The following is a 15458-nucleotide window of genomic DNA, read 5'->3' on the forward strand; positions in this document are numbered from 1 at the left end:
CAAATTAATATAACATCCTTCCGACATCACAATTTTCTCCCACCTGTCTAAGAACTCTGTTTTCTTTTCCTTACCTACCATTTATATCTCCTTCAGGGCAGGAGTGGCTATGAAGGGGACTTGTTCCATAGGTTCACACAGGCTCCAGCAAACCCTACCCCCAACTAAGTTTTTGGCTTATACTTACCAGGAATTTGAATCTTTTGTTAAAGAATCTAGAGTCTTTGTTTTGCTTGTTCAAATGGGGGTGATCGAAGGAAGGAAAAACAAACATGATATTTAAGTTTTCAGATCTCACATACACTTGACCTCCAGTATCCCTAGGAGATACTTCCCAGACCTCCAGTGGATGCCTGAAACTACACACACACACACACACACACACACACACACACACACACACACACACGGTACCTGTATATATATAGAGCAGCCTGGCACCTATATATATATATATATAGTGCTGAACTGTATATGTACTATGTTTTTTCCTATACATACAAGCCTATGACAAAGTTTAATGTATAAATTAGGCACAGTGAAATGCTAACAACAATAAATAAGAATAAAATAGAACAATTATTACATACTGTAATAAAAGTGATGTGAATGTGGTCTCCGTCTCTCTCAGATTTCTTTTTGTGGTATCTTGTGCTGATGTGAGATGATGACATCCTATGTGCTGAGATGAAGTGAGGTGAATGCTGTAGGCAAGGTGACAATATTAGGCTAATACTGACCTTCTGGTAATACATCATATGGAGGACCACCTGCTTTCAGACCAGATGACTGGCCCTGTGGAAAGTGAAACCATATATAAGAGGGGACTAATATAAATATGTCATATATCATCTCCCCACAAATGTGTGTGCATCTGCTCATATTTTTTTCTGGGGAGAGTCCACATTTTTCTTCAGATTCTCAAAGGAGTTCATGACCACAAACATGTTAAGATTCACCACCCTATTATGTTTGAAATATGCTTTGCTTTTAAATATATGATTTATAGACATTTTAGAAATGTAGCTATTATGTAAATGAGAGAGCAGAATGTTTATCTTCAATAAATGTAAATGCTACCACAGTCATTTCCTTCATTTAAAAAAAATCTCTGATTTAATTTGCCATGATAAACGAAGCTAAAGTAAACTGTCTGTGAAATACTTGATTTCCTTCTTCATGCTCATCCAGTTCCACATTGAGAGATCATAAAACCATATACAACTACTTCTACTAGGACAAGCCATCTTAGAGCACCACCATCATCAAGAGACATTCTACCTCACTCAGTATTTAAACATCCATATGCATTCATACAGATGTCACTGCTCCTTATGTTTCTTCTGCCTTTTGTGCCTTTTGTATTCATGGAACAACAAGGATTAGGAGTTAACAGTGATCATGAATGACCTATACTCCTCTCCACATTCTGGGGATTTTTGTCCTTTCCCTCGTGTCTCAACACATCACTACCAGCCCTGATTACTATAGTCGCTGCCATGAGAGTGTAACTCGACTTCCACCTCCTGGCCATGATTGTCTGGACTGGGGCTCAGGACCTGGGCCAATTATGGTACTACCTTGTGAATTTGGAGCTGGCACACAGACTATGAAGTTCAAGAGCTGTTAGTATCCATGCAACCTGCTGCATACCAGAGATGTAGAGAAGGTCTGTATAAGAGGGAGAGAGAGAAAGAATGGAGCATGGAGCAAGCACCATAGTGGGGGAAGAGGGACAGATAAAGTCCTAATGGCATGTCCTTATTTCCAAGTTGTCACTGATGCCCAGCTGCATTCCTGTTTTTGGTTTCCATGGGCAGCCTGGTACCTTTCCAATAGTTTCTCCCTTTTAGTTAAGTTGGGTCAAATTTCCATTTCTAATAACATTTCCCATTAATTTAAATACACATATACACATGTACACATGTAAAAATGACCTTAATGCATGATTACCAAGGCTTAACTCTTCTAATGTTTTCAAAGTTTTCAAAGCTTCCATAAGTTTTCAAAATTAGAATGAAAACCATGACTTGGTCTATAAAGTTATCAGTAATATAAACAAGTAACTGTGGTAAAAAAAAAAAAAAAAAACCTTTGTCATTCTCAGTGCTATATTTTTATAGGTTTTTAAAGTGAAGGATCATAAAAGTATAGAGTTCTCCTTGGGGCATACCAATCTCACTTGAAATAGAAATCTCCAGGAATAATGAATGAATTACTTCACTAAAAAGGAAGGTGTTACACCAGCCCTGCAGATCCTGGCTTGACTTATTGCTTTAGACAGCAAGGTAACTGTGGGGAATCACTTTTGACTTCTGGCCCTATAAAGATATTTCAAGAGGAAATGAAAAATATTTTGTCCTTCATTGGCAACTGGAGTTATGTTTGGGGGGACACAGTGACTAAAAGTTCAAGGTTTGTAAAAGTGGATGCTGAATGAGTTTAATAATGGAATAGAAGCATCTGAATCCTCTAGGCTTATTCAAAGAAAACACCAACAAATGACTAAAAAAGGTAACTATCAGGCTGATTGATGGATTTTTAAAATGCCACGTGGTACATGTATCTGATTCATTCTCTCTCCCTCTCTCTCCCTGTCTTTCTCTCTGTCGCCCTCTTCTCCACAGAATTTAAACTTCCTCAATGATGTGCACAGGTACATCACATTTTCCTCAGCAGCCCTGTAAAAGGTCTAGGTCAGCATGATCTATGTCTGGATTTTAATTGTAAGAGGGTTTTCTGGATATCTCACTTTAAGTGTTCATTTCCATAAAGACATTAGCTGCATCTATTTTACAACTCTGTCTTTTAGAAGAAACAGTTTAGTACTATTGGCACAGTGGCAGTCTTCATAAACACGCACACACATGCACACACACACACACACACACACACACACACACACAGAGCTCCATTTCAAGTTAGAGGACAAATATGTTAAACATCTTTTCAATTTAGTAGCAAAGCTCTGGCATCCTAATGTTCTGTTATTCTTTTTCTGTATTTTAAGAAAAGGCTGAAACTGTTGCCCAGTGAGAAAGTTGTATCATCTTGCCAGCAGATCTCTATTAACAGAATTTATCCATTGTTTCAAGCACCAAGTATGACAGAGTCTTTTTTTTTTTTTTCCCTACCCCCAAATGGGTGTGTTCAGCACTGCCCCATGCAGGAGAAATCTGACTATAACAGGCTCAAGTGTGATCCACATCCCCAGAGGGCCTGCCGGGACTGTTAGTCCCTCACCTTCCTCTTTTCTCCTTCTAGCTCACCTGTGATGGTGGCTGGGCATAGCAAAAAAAAAAAAAAAAAAAAAAAAAAAAAAAAAAAATCTCTTCATCCTTGAAGAGATGGAAAGGGAAAGGCTGCAGGGACTAAGAGAGAGAATGAGCTGAGCACAGTTTCTGGACCACAATGTTTAATTTATTCCATAAACATTTATGGAAACTACCGCATGTAACACATTGTTCCAAGCTCTGAGGAAATGTGTTGGAAAACAAACAAACCACCAAAGTCTCTGTTCTCATAGATAAAGATTATAACCTAGTGGCAGTTAAATGTTTGCGGAGTGAATGGTTGCCTAGGTGCAACAAATGCCAGAAGGGGTGGCAGCTGGGGCAGCTATAGCCTCCCACTTTTTGTAGCTGTAAGTACGGACTTAACCCAAATCGGCTTCACCATCCCAACTGCCGGATTCCTGCGTGGCAAATGTAACCCATGTGTACTAGCTTTCTCACTCCATTTTATTTAAAATGTGAATTTAAAGCGCCTTTAGGAAAAGGAAAGGCTGAGGATGCCTGAGTGGACTGGCGCTCGGTACCATTACCTTTGAGCAGCTCAGATCAAACCTCTTCAAGAGAACCGCCAGGTGGCACCTGTAAGGCGCAGATGGAGAGACTCATTTGCCCCACACCCCGCAGCCCGGAATAACCAGGCTGCGTGCCTTCCACCGTGGGCTTGCTGGCTAGGAAGTGGGGGAGTTTTAGTCTCCGTTCAGATTGCGTGATTGCGTACCCTGTTTTCCTGACACCCCAAACACCCCAAACGCGCAGAGTTCAGATTTGTCCCCACGCACCCGGGCTGCCAAAGGCGTGTCACACGTTGGCTAGGAGCAACTCGGCCTCGGTCACCAGCCGTGACGTGGGGGCTGGCGGTGGGCTGCGCAGAACTGGAAGCCCAGACAGTGCCCAGGTCATCCTCGCCAGACCTCCGTCCGGGCCAAGGCAGAGGAGTGGCAAGAGAGACGGGTCCCAGGGTGGTGGCAGGCTGAAGTCCGGGGCACCGGGGACACCTCCTCCCACTGTCCCCTCACCCCAAGTCTGGGCCGGCGCTGCCAGTGGCTGGGGTCTGGGGCACCTCCTCCCGCGGGTTTGAGACCCTTGTGGTTTCTCTGGGCCCGGTCTCAGCGTGGCAGCTCCGGGTCACCCCTCACCACCACTTTGCAGCTGTGCTCCCGCAGCCCAGGCTGGGCGGTCGTCCCCGCTTGCAGAGGGTCGGGGTGCAGGGTGCCAGCTCACGGAGCAAGCGTGTTTGGGTCATTTCGGGCTGAGCGCGGCCGGGGTAGCAACTCCACTCCATCAGTAGCGGGAAGAGAGCTGCGCCAGTTGCGAGACTGTCGCTGCCGCCGCCGCCTCTATTGGGCCGCTGGTGACATTGGGAGGAGACCGCTTGGAACGAGCGGAGGAGGAGGAAGAGGAGCAGGGAGGGTGGGGGTGGGGGGAGAAAGTAGCAATTGTGCCAGGGGGCGTGTGAGCAGCCGGAGAGGCGGCCGCGCTGGTGACAACTTCTCAGGGGCGCGCGCGGCGGGCGGGCGGGAGGGCTGGGAGCGAGCGCGGAGCGCGGCCGGAGCCGGGCGCCTGGGGGAGCCGCGGGAGCCTCGGGGAGCCGCGGCCCGCGCCCTGCGCCGCCGCCGCCTGCTCGCTTCCTCCGGGTTCTCAGCTCCGGGTGCTGAGGCTCCAGTCTATAAATAGCAGGTTACAGCTCCTGCTCTGCGCGCACACTCTCACAAGCGAACGCAGGAAAGTCAGGCTAAAAGTGTCTGCTGCTGCTGCCGCCCCCCACTCCGCCTCCGGGAGAGGTAATTACCCGCCCGGGATCCGAGGGCTCGGTGGGGATTTTTGCAGGGTGGCGTGGGCGATGGTGGGTGATTCCGGAGGCGTTGGAGCGCGTCTGAGAGCGTGGGGGCACGTCTTGGAGGGGGGAACTGTCTGTTTTGTATTAAGTTTCCCAGTCTCACAGCCCCATAAGCCTCTCCAGCCCTGTCGCCTAAGGGGTGGGTGAGCTGTCTCTCCTTGGTGGCCGGGGTACCCCTGTCACCGTGCTTGCCCTGCCGCCGAGCGCCCCTCGGCCCGGCGAGCGCGCGGGTTCACCCTCTTGTTCACACTCACACTCTCTGGGCCCCGGGTAACTCTGAGCTCTGGCCTCGCTGACCTTCCCGGGCTGCGCCCACCTGCGCAGTCCCTTTGGAGAGGCCATGGTGGCCCCCGGGCTCGCTCTTATCCCCATCCCGGCCGCCTAGCTGCCGCCGCCCTCCTCGGGAGAAGTCGGCTTTAAGGCGAGGGGTGGGGTGGGGGGTGGGAGCGAGGGTGACTAGTGCTGAGGTTTCTGTTACCCCATGTCCTGGGTTTTCCTAAAGGGCCCTTCTCCATGACCACCCCATCCTACCCCCAGCAACTCATTCGGGCAGAGAAGCCCAGCACGTCTCCTCTTGGCCACGGAGCATCCCTTGTCCTATTCCAACGGGGTCTCACTAAGGGGGTTAGAAAGCGAGGGCCTGGGGTGAAGGCACAGGGGAGTGGGGGTGGGGGGAGGGGTCATTGTTTGGAGTCCGAAAACTGAGCTGCCAGCTGCGCAACCTTCCCGGCCCCTCTGGCAGGGAGGACCCAGGCCGAAGGATGCCTAGGAGCTAGGGCTGGCTCCTGAGTGGACTTTCAGGCTTGCAGCTGGGAGGAAGACGAGGATGCTGGAGCTACACATACCTGTTTTTGCCCTTCCCCTGTGCCTGGGAAACCTCCTCCCTTCCGGGTGGGTGGTGGTTTCTGCCCTGAGGACACGGTGGAGAGGGACCTGCAGTTTCTGTTTGGGGGCAGGAGGTTTTATATGGGGTGAGGATGTGCATATTGATTAGGCTGTTGCTGCTGCTGCTGCTGCACAAAACTTACTGGAAAAAGCCAAGAGGGTTTTCTTTTACTCCTGTTCTAATGGTGCAGATTCGCTCCTCTGCCACTGTTTTTTCTTCTCTGGAGCCAGGTCTTCCCCACTCTTTCTGAGATGTGTTATTTGAGGTCATTACATTTTATGACTCCAGGTGTTGCATTTTGCATATCTCCTTCCTCTCAGTATGACAGAACTTGTTTATAAAAGTGTGACTTTATAAAATAAGTAAAAGCCTAGAAGACGAGGATAAATTCATCTTCTTCCCCTCAAGATGGTACTAGATAGTCCTTTCATTGGTGTGAAACTACATTTCAGAGACTGTGCTTGTAACAGGATTTTCTTAATGGTACCATTAAGAAATGGTAGTAATATGTCTTCATGCTAAAACAGCATATATAAGGTACAAAGACTCACCAATAGGGCAGCTGGCTGATGGTGTGCAAGAAGTTGGGTGTTAGGGTACTGGGCAAGTGGGCATTGTCTCACTTAGTAGACAAAGAAAAGCTTACCTTGTGTTCCTTGGCAATATACTCCAGGACAACATTGACAATAAATCAGAGTAAATGACCAATAGCTTTATGATAAGTACATGAGTGTTAAAAATTAAACCTCTTGCATTTATAGTAATATAAAATACTGCTGAAATGGAATGTCTTTTCAGCATATTTCTTTAAAATATGATTTAGAAGATTGTCCTTGAAAGGTTATGAAATTTATATGTGAAGAGAGTCTAGATGCTCAGTGTCATTAGGAAACATGTACTGATTAGAATATGGCTTTTATCTTGGAAAAACGTTCTCTTCGATTAAGCAATAAGTCAATATTTATTTGTGATAAACTAATGACCAGTTTAGAATGTACATATTTATAACTGTGTTTTGCTTCTGAGTCTTTGATAAAACATAAGAAAAACCAGAGAGACCAAGTTTAGTCTTGTTCCTCTAGCTGTTTAAAGAGCATGGTCAAAGTTATAGGCAGAAAATACTTTTAAAATGTAGGATTTTAGCTTTACTTTGGGAGTGCCAATGGACCAATGACTTCCTTTATCATAAGATTTTTGTGAAAATACTCATAAACTCATCAGTTAAATTTGATTGTTAAACAATACTATTATATTTTAGTTGCATGAAGTGGAAACTCATTAAGCTTGGGAAAAAACATATTTGTTTTAATTGTGCAAATAGAGAGTATTTCATTTCTTTTTTGAGATTTGGGAGTTTCTTTGAGTAACGTAAGTCCCCCACATGGGCAACAGAGTTAACTTTTACTACTTTGAGGTAAAACCCAAGAGAGCAATTGTCCTAAAGACAGAAAAAAATGCAAACTGATCTCATATCTCTTAGCAACCAAGTGGATGTCAGTTTCCAAGCAGGTATCTGACATCTGAGAATACAACGTTAAAAAAATTATGAAATCATAATTAGTGAGTAAAATGCTCACTAAATATCTATTACATTTTCTTATTTCACAGTGTGCAATCCCAGTCAGTACTAATATTAGATATACAGATATCATAATTTTTGTAATCTTTGTGGAATAAGTCCTTGTCTTTCATAACCATAGGGATTCTAATAGATAGAAATGTGCTATTTTAAATAATCTCAAGTTAAATGTTAATGTTCGGTTGAAAGCTATGTCTGTCTCTTCTGTATTCTGCAGTTTAATTTTTCAACATCTCCTAGCTTTCTAAAGCCCTAGGGAATTTTCTTCACAGGCCATTTTGTTACTACGTTTTGTTATGTTGCATTAGAAATCCTTGATTATAGAACTTCTATAATCCTTGATTACAGGATGCACTCATAAATATACATACTTCCATATTTAGGCTTAAGAAATGAGGTTATTAGATAAATGATTTCAGCTTAAACATTTATTTTTAGATAATTCCAAATGATGATGCTACGATTGCATTTTTGTGTGTGCAAACACACATAGCCTTTGTTTTACAAAACTTAAATGCAGTATGTACTAGAAAACACACTAAGGTATGTGAGAAAATTCTGAGGAGTCTTCAGGGTCTTAGGCACAACTGTCATTTGAATTAAAACTTGTTATTCACTTTATACATTTTCACTACCTTGTAGATTAATAGGAACATAGATCAATAGGAATACTATAAAAATGTTTATGAAGTTTTATAATGATATCATAATATAATATAATATAATATAATATAATATAATATAATAAATTGTATATTAGCTGCAACTGCAGTGGTTTTCTTATATAGGGCATAGTTGTAACCACTATCTTATTTCCTAGCAGTATCCTTTTATAGATGATATACTGTAAGGCCAGTGGAATATCTAGGAGTTACAATCTTAAACTTTTTATTCCCTTGACTATAAGTTTACTGAACATTGAGATGTCATGATAGATATTATACCAACATAGGGTGAAGAGTTGGGTTTCAATATAATATGTGTTCTTAAATCATATTTTCCAAACTGAGTTTCTTAAATTGGAATATTTTGAGTAAATCTGTCTTCTGCATTGGGCAGCCATATCAACTGGGTGTCCTGATTTCGTGGTGAAGGCCTCAAAATAGCCCTTAGAGCCTCAGAGTAGCCTTGATAGAACTAAATGAAACAGCTGGCAGTAGTCATTTGGTTAAGCTGATTAAAGGAAATCTTGAGAAGTTTTCTAGATCATGTGGTTTTGATCAAAGATTCCTTTGGGAATTATCTAAATTAGTGATTTCAAGGGGATGGAGGTAACACTTCCCTTAAAGGCAAAATTATTCCTCCCTTCCTCCTTCTCTACCTTGCTTTCTTCCTTCTTTCTTCTTTTCATCCAGTGGTCTATCTATTTTTACCTGTCCTTCTGGGTATTAAAATGAAACAATGCAACAGGCCTAATATTGAAACTACTGAATGATATTCTTTACTGTCAACATTTCCAAGGATGGAAACATTTATAGGATATGTAGTCAGCCTTACCACTCATGCTGATTTTGAATTATTGGAGCAAAAACAACATTGAAAAATATCTTCAAAGATCAAAATAAAAAAATAGAATTCTTAAAAATTTCCATATATTGTTTTTAATATATCATTTATTTATAAACTTTAAATACTTTAGAAGGAGAACCTGAGATTTTTAAGTTTTTCAAAAGGAGTGTGATTCTTGAAAAGTTAAGTAATAGTGATTTAAAGGAACCCTTTTATTATTTTTCACCATGAAAAACTTAATTGAGGGGCACCTGGGTGCTCAGTCGGTTAAGCATCTGACTCTTGTTTTCGGCCCAGGTCATGGTCTCCTGGTTTGTGTGTCCAAGTCCTGAACCAGGCACCGCACTGACAGTGCAGAGTCTGTTTGGGATTCTCTCCCTCCCTCTCTATTTCCCTGCCCCACCCCTTCCCCAAATAGATAAACTTAAAACAAACCTCCATTGCCAGAAATGAGTCTTTCACTTTTCACTTAGTTCTTAAAATAGGTAGTTATGTGCATTAACTAGACCAAGCTGGGGACTACCGTTGCAGAATACAATGAAGCAAATCAGATGTATCCCCTAACCATAGAAAAGTCACCTAATGCAATCCTTTCCTTAATCTAGTCTTTCAGATGGTTCTCATTTTGTGTGTGTGTGTGTGTGTGTGTGTGTGTGTGTGTGTGTGTGTGTGTGGCTTTATGTTTCTGGCCAAAAGATCAGAGATGACCTCTAGTGATTAGCACATATAAAACACAAAAATTATTCACCTCTGGGAAAATAAAGTGGAAATGAAAACCAGTGGCATCTGAAATTGAAATTATAACCTGTAGATGAAGCGAGATGATAGCTATGCCCTTAACAAAGCTTGCACATATCGTTAGTGATTATTTAGCATCCTATGATGCCTTTTTAAACATCTTAATATGTCAAACTTGCTAATCACATATTTCACTAAGAACATCAACATGCATCATATTCATGATAGAGTATGTTGCATACGTGATGCACCTTATTAAAAAATAACTTTTAAAAACATTTAAAAAAACTGTCTTCAATAACAAAACCTGTAGCTTTTTATATTTAATAATCTAATCAGATCTTTCTCACCTGAATTTATGAGACAGTTGATTTTTATGGTATGTGTAATTTCACTTATTTTAATAGCCTTCTTATATTGAATGAATTATGAAAAATATGTTTCATAACTGTCTTTCTGGATAAATTTGCTTTAAAACAGAGCATTTCCCCTTTCCTGAAGACACCCATTGTGTATTTGGAGTTAAAAAGACATTTAGCACTAGGTGGCAGTGTGCAATGCTTAGTAGCCTTGTATCATTTTAATTGCAAAATATTCATTATTAAAGCTTTTCTTTTAAGCAGAATTTATTTATGTTGTGAGTGTGTTAATGAAATTAAAATCAACATGAAGCTAAATCTTTAGCAGTATATTTAGAAGATCTATTGTCTGTGAGACTTTAAAGATTTGGTTGTAATATTTAACATACACTGCTTTTTATGTGGGGTCTTCTTATAGGAGGAATTATTAGGAATTAATGGAATTAAATGTGCCAGAATTCTGCTTATGACTAAGAGAAAAGAAAAGAAAAAATTAAGTGAACATGATAGGAAAAAAAAAAAAAAGGCCATTCTAAAATAGCCATCTTATTAATCATTTGTATGTTTTTTTAAATTATTTTTTTAATGTTTATTTATTTTTGAGAGACAGAGACAGAATGTGAATGGGGTTGGGGCAGTGAGACAGGGAGACACAGAATTTGAAGCAGGCTCCAGGCTCTGAGTTGTCAGCACAGAGCCTGACATGGGACTCGAACCCATGAACCATGAGATCATGGCTTGAGCCAAAGTCGGACACTTAACTGAGCCACCCAGGTGCCCCTGTTTAACCATTTGTATTTTAATCCTAATCCTCTCAGTATACAAGCTGAGCAAAAAAATTTTCTTCTAGGAGGTTGAAGGCTATAATTGTTAATTTTTCTCTATCTCATTGTCTTTGGGACAATGCAAAAGAAAAAAACAAGTGCAGATTGTCTCACTGACGCTTCAGCAGATCCCCGAGTATCCTCTGTAATAGTGATTGCCTGGGCACCACAATGATCAAATTGGATTAGTTACGTAGCACTACAATTTGTTGTCTGTGAGGGTAGCTGAAGTTTATCTACACCATTTTTTGTTGTTGTTGTTGTTAATCTAGATGTATGTATCTCTTTCTTTGGCTAAATGATTAAACTGTGGGTCATGGAAGAGTTAATGAATTTATTTCACCCTCCAGACACCAGAATGGGACCTCTGCATTGTTTAGCAATCCTGGTTGTAACCCTCCTCATGTTCAATTTGGTAAGCGTTTCAGCCGTGTTTACTGGACATAGATTTATGGAAATGGAGACCAAGGAAAGAGTTAATCAATATAAATTGGCATGATTAAGAAATATACTCCTTTAAAAATCTTCTTACTGCATAAAATTTCTAACATAATAAAAACAGAATAGTATGACAAACTCCCATGTACCCTTCTTCCGCCTTTAATAACTGTCAAATCATGGCTATTCTTGTGTCATCTGCAATTCCACTCCCTCTTCCCCTCCCTCAAATTTTTGAAAGCAAATCCTAGATATTATGTCAAAGGAAATACACTTGTGAAGTAGTTATTTACAAAAGCAGTTATTGTATGAAGAGGAATTTTAAAAATAATTGGTGCAGTTAAAACACTACATATTTCTCTTTAAAAAGTCTGAAATCTTGGTGTTAGGTAAATTAAGCACTTGACTTTGTTTCTGAAAAATATGGTGGACTTTATATAATTAGGGAATGAATTTCAATTTAGGTTCTACGTCACATATTTTTTGTGATCACCAGAAGTGTATAGTAATGTTCCTTAAACATGTTAAATTTGTGTACATGTTAGTACATACTCCATAAACCAATCGCTGCATTCGGCTTCTTAGATTAAGACAATGTAGACTGTCTGCATACCTTATAACCACAGTTCTCTTATGTAACATTTTACTTCTAAAGAGGCAGACATCGAGCACACTCTTGGTATGCAAGAATTTAGTTTGCATGAGTCAAGATTTTACCATTCATCTTAAAGGAGCATGACATATAGTAATCTCTAGTTTCTCTGAGGCATAAATTTAAGTCGCTCAGTCCTGTAAACAGGTCTTTCAAGGAATGAGTTTAGTCAGTGGCCCAAAGGTAACATGACACTTCACTTTCTAAGGCTAATAATTTCCCCTGGTGAGTGTATTTGAGAATTTGGAAAACTGAGAAATTGTTTGGTCCTCCCCTTTGCGAATATCATGGTATCCTAAAATATACCTTTTAAATTTTAAGGAGAGTTAGAGTTTTAAATAAATAAAATTCGTTCAGGTTTCAAAAAATTGATTCAAAAAATTACCACTGTGCGTAAATCTTTGTGACATATGTCTAAGAAAAAATATAATTCCATTGCAGAGAAAACCAGTAATTTGTGTTGAAAGAGTTTATGCCATGCCATCCATGGCATATTCTTCATATGTATAAATTATGTATGAAGAAAAGCCCCTGTATACTTTCCTTAATACTAGATACATGATTTTTGGCTTTTTTTTTTTTTTTGAAATTACTATAATGTTTTCTTTCCTGGACTATGTTTTAAGGCTGCTTCCCAATTTATTCATGCTATTCATATTTCCATTTCACATTTTATATTTGGGTAGGAGTGAAGAATGGTTCATACTTAGAATGGTGTAATGAGAAATAATTGAGCCAGTTGGCTTCTAGTTGATTTGATTTCTGCGATTCTTTCTTTCCTTTTTTTTTTCCCTACTCATTTTTTCCCTTGATTATAAATGTAATATATCTCCACTGAAAAAAATTTGGCAAGTAGAGACAAGTCTAAAGAGTCAGAAAAAAATCACCCGAAGACAGTATTGTTAACATTTAATCATATTTCTTTCTAGGATTTTCTATAATTCTTTTACAAAAATTGAGATTAAACTATGTGCAAGGTGTGTGTGTGTGTGTGTGTGTGTGTGTGTGTGTGTGTGTGAAAATTAGTGTTCTGATTTTTTTTTCCCACTTAGAATTATGTTGTTCAATTCAGTTTAGAATTTGATTGAGCAATGTGCCAGGTACTATGCTAAACTCTGTTCTGGTTTACTGCAATGAATACAAAAGAAAATCATGTTTCCCATGCTTCTAAATAATTTCTCTATCATTTTTTAATTGCTATTTGGTAGTTAGGCATATGAGTCCTTATCATTTGTTTAATTATTCTCTCAGCTTATTGCCCACCACCCCCTTTTGCTGTCATCACACTGGGATGAATATTTTCTATATGACCTCATTTTCTGATATTCCTTGTCTGTATTTTTCACTGTTTCTAAGGAGTGATTTCTAGAAGTAGTATACTGGATAAAGGATATGAGCTTTTTAAAAACTTCTTATACATATTGCCAAATGACCTTTCCAGAAAGATTGCACCCATTTCCATTCTCCCTGGAAGTACACAAATAATACCTCCATCCTCACCAGCACTGATGGATATTATTATTTTTAAAAATTTTGTTATTGGGAAAAGTGAAGATGATCGTTAACACCATCAACAATATCATCATCAATAATAACAATAATAACACTTATTGAGTATCTCCTACAGGCCCTTCATCATGCAAGACCTTTATATTATCTCATTTAATCTTTATACAACAACTGTAAGAGGAGAACAATATTATCATCCCACTTTAGAGCAGGAAACTTATATTTTGAGAAGTGAAGTGATTTACCCCAGGTCATGCAACTAGAAAGTGGTAGAATTAGGTCTTGGACAATAATTGATTTTACTTTAAATCCAGGCTTTAAAGGACTACATTCTTCTTGTACTATTTGATGAGGTGAGGCTGAACACTTTTGAAATGCTTATTTTCATTTATACTTTATTTTTTAATATTAACTCCTATTTTTAGCCTGTTTGTGTTTTGGGACCTTGGTTTTCTTTTCATCAGTTTTAATGTCCTTTATGAATTAGGGACACTGTTTCTTTGTCATTTACGTCATCTATACTGTTTTCTTTCTTATTTTCTTTAACATATAAAAGTTGAAAACATGTGTCTAGTGAAGTTGAAAGTTGTATTTTCTGCTGTTGCTTATTTTGCCTGGACAATACTTTGTCTCATTCAAATTCACAGATTAATATTTCCCTGGATTGTTCTTTCCTTGAAACAATTTACATCCAGTTCTTTAATGATTTTTTTTTCTTGAGTCCACCCAACATCGTGACAGTATGTGGTGTGAGATGAGAATTAAATTGATTTCCTCCTAAAAATAGTTAAGCATTTTCCAGCAGCCATTTTGGAATAATCCATTCGTTTCCCATTTATTTGTGTTTCTATCACGTATCATATATTATCATATTGTGGAAGTAGACACATATACACTCCTACAAAGTGGGTTTCTGCTTCTGGTATACTTATTTTATTCTAGTTTTCTGTCAGTTCTTTTATTAATATTGCACAGATTTAAATGTTTTTATTTACTTAATATCTGGTAGGATTGATACCCTCTTCTTGTTTTCTCTGTGTTTATGTGTAGCTTTAAGACATTCTTACCGATATTTCTTCCAGACCATTTTAGAATAATTTGGTAAAACTGCCCCCCCCAGTTTTGGAATTTTAATTGAAATTTTGTTGAGTATATAAATGAAATTGAGGCGAATTGACAACTTTACAAGATTTAGTCTTCTAAATCTAAATCAGGAACCTGGTGTGCCTCTCAAGCAAAATCTTAATTTGGGGAATTTTTCATGCTATATGTAAGGACTTGTGTTAGACATCAATTATTTTCCTTTTCTGTGTTTCACTCTTCAAACTGACTAAGAATAATACAGCCTGCCCTATGCGCAATGGGCTCACATTAGCTTTGCTCATCCATACTCATGTTTGGCCTGATGGCATCTCAGTTGTCCCTGAGAGGGAGGGACCCAGGAGGCCTGAAGTCTTCTCTTCCCCATTACTGGGCTACAACCTTGCTCTAAATATATATTTAGTTTAAATTCTGTTACTTAAATTATCCCAAGAAAATACATTTAGTATAAATATTTAAAACATCAGTATGAATAATAGTTCAGCTTCTTTAACAGCTCACTAATGAGATGTCATAAAATTGTCCAAAGTATGTATTACTTTGTATATCAAACAACATATAAGGCAGAAAACATTTCTCAGTTTGATATTTGGTTTCTAGTTGTCAAATTCAACATAATTACCTCTAAAGTCGTCAATTTTGGCCCATTACAATGGGGTGGCAGGGGTGCACACCTAGCCTGAAGCTGTAGCTTATTCATCTGTGTCTAAACTCTAGGTATAGGGCTTTTGAA

General features: G+C 39.5%; 1 protein-coding gene across 1 annotated transcript in view; it reads left to right on the forward strand.

Annotated features, from left to right (window-relative positions):
- Positions 1-4842: 4842 nt before the first annotated feature.
- The window catches only part of INPP4B (inositol polyphosphate-4-phosphatase type II B), a 758464-nt gene continuing 747848 nt past the window's right edge, over positions 4843-15458 (forward strand). The window contains 1 exon segment of the mRNA XM_019420351.2: positions 4843-5074. The gene's annotated coding sequence lies outside the window, so the exon portion shown is untranslated.

This window comes from Panthera pardus, unplaced genomic scaffold, assembly GCF_024362965.1.
Source record: "Panthera pardus isolate Hobbes unplaced genomic scaffold, ASM2436296v1 HiC_scaffold_13, whole genome shotgun sequence".
Taxonomy (NCBI): domain Eukaryota; kingdom Metazoa; phylum Chordata; class Mammalia; order Carnivora; family Felidae; genus Panthera; species Panthera pardus.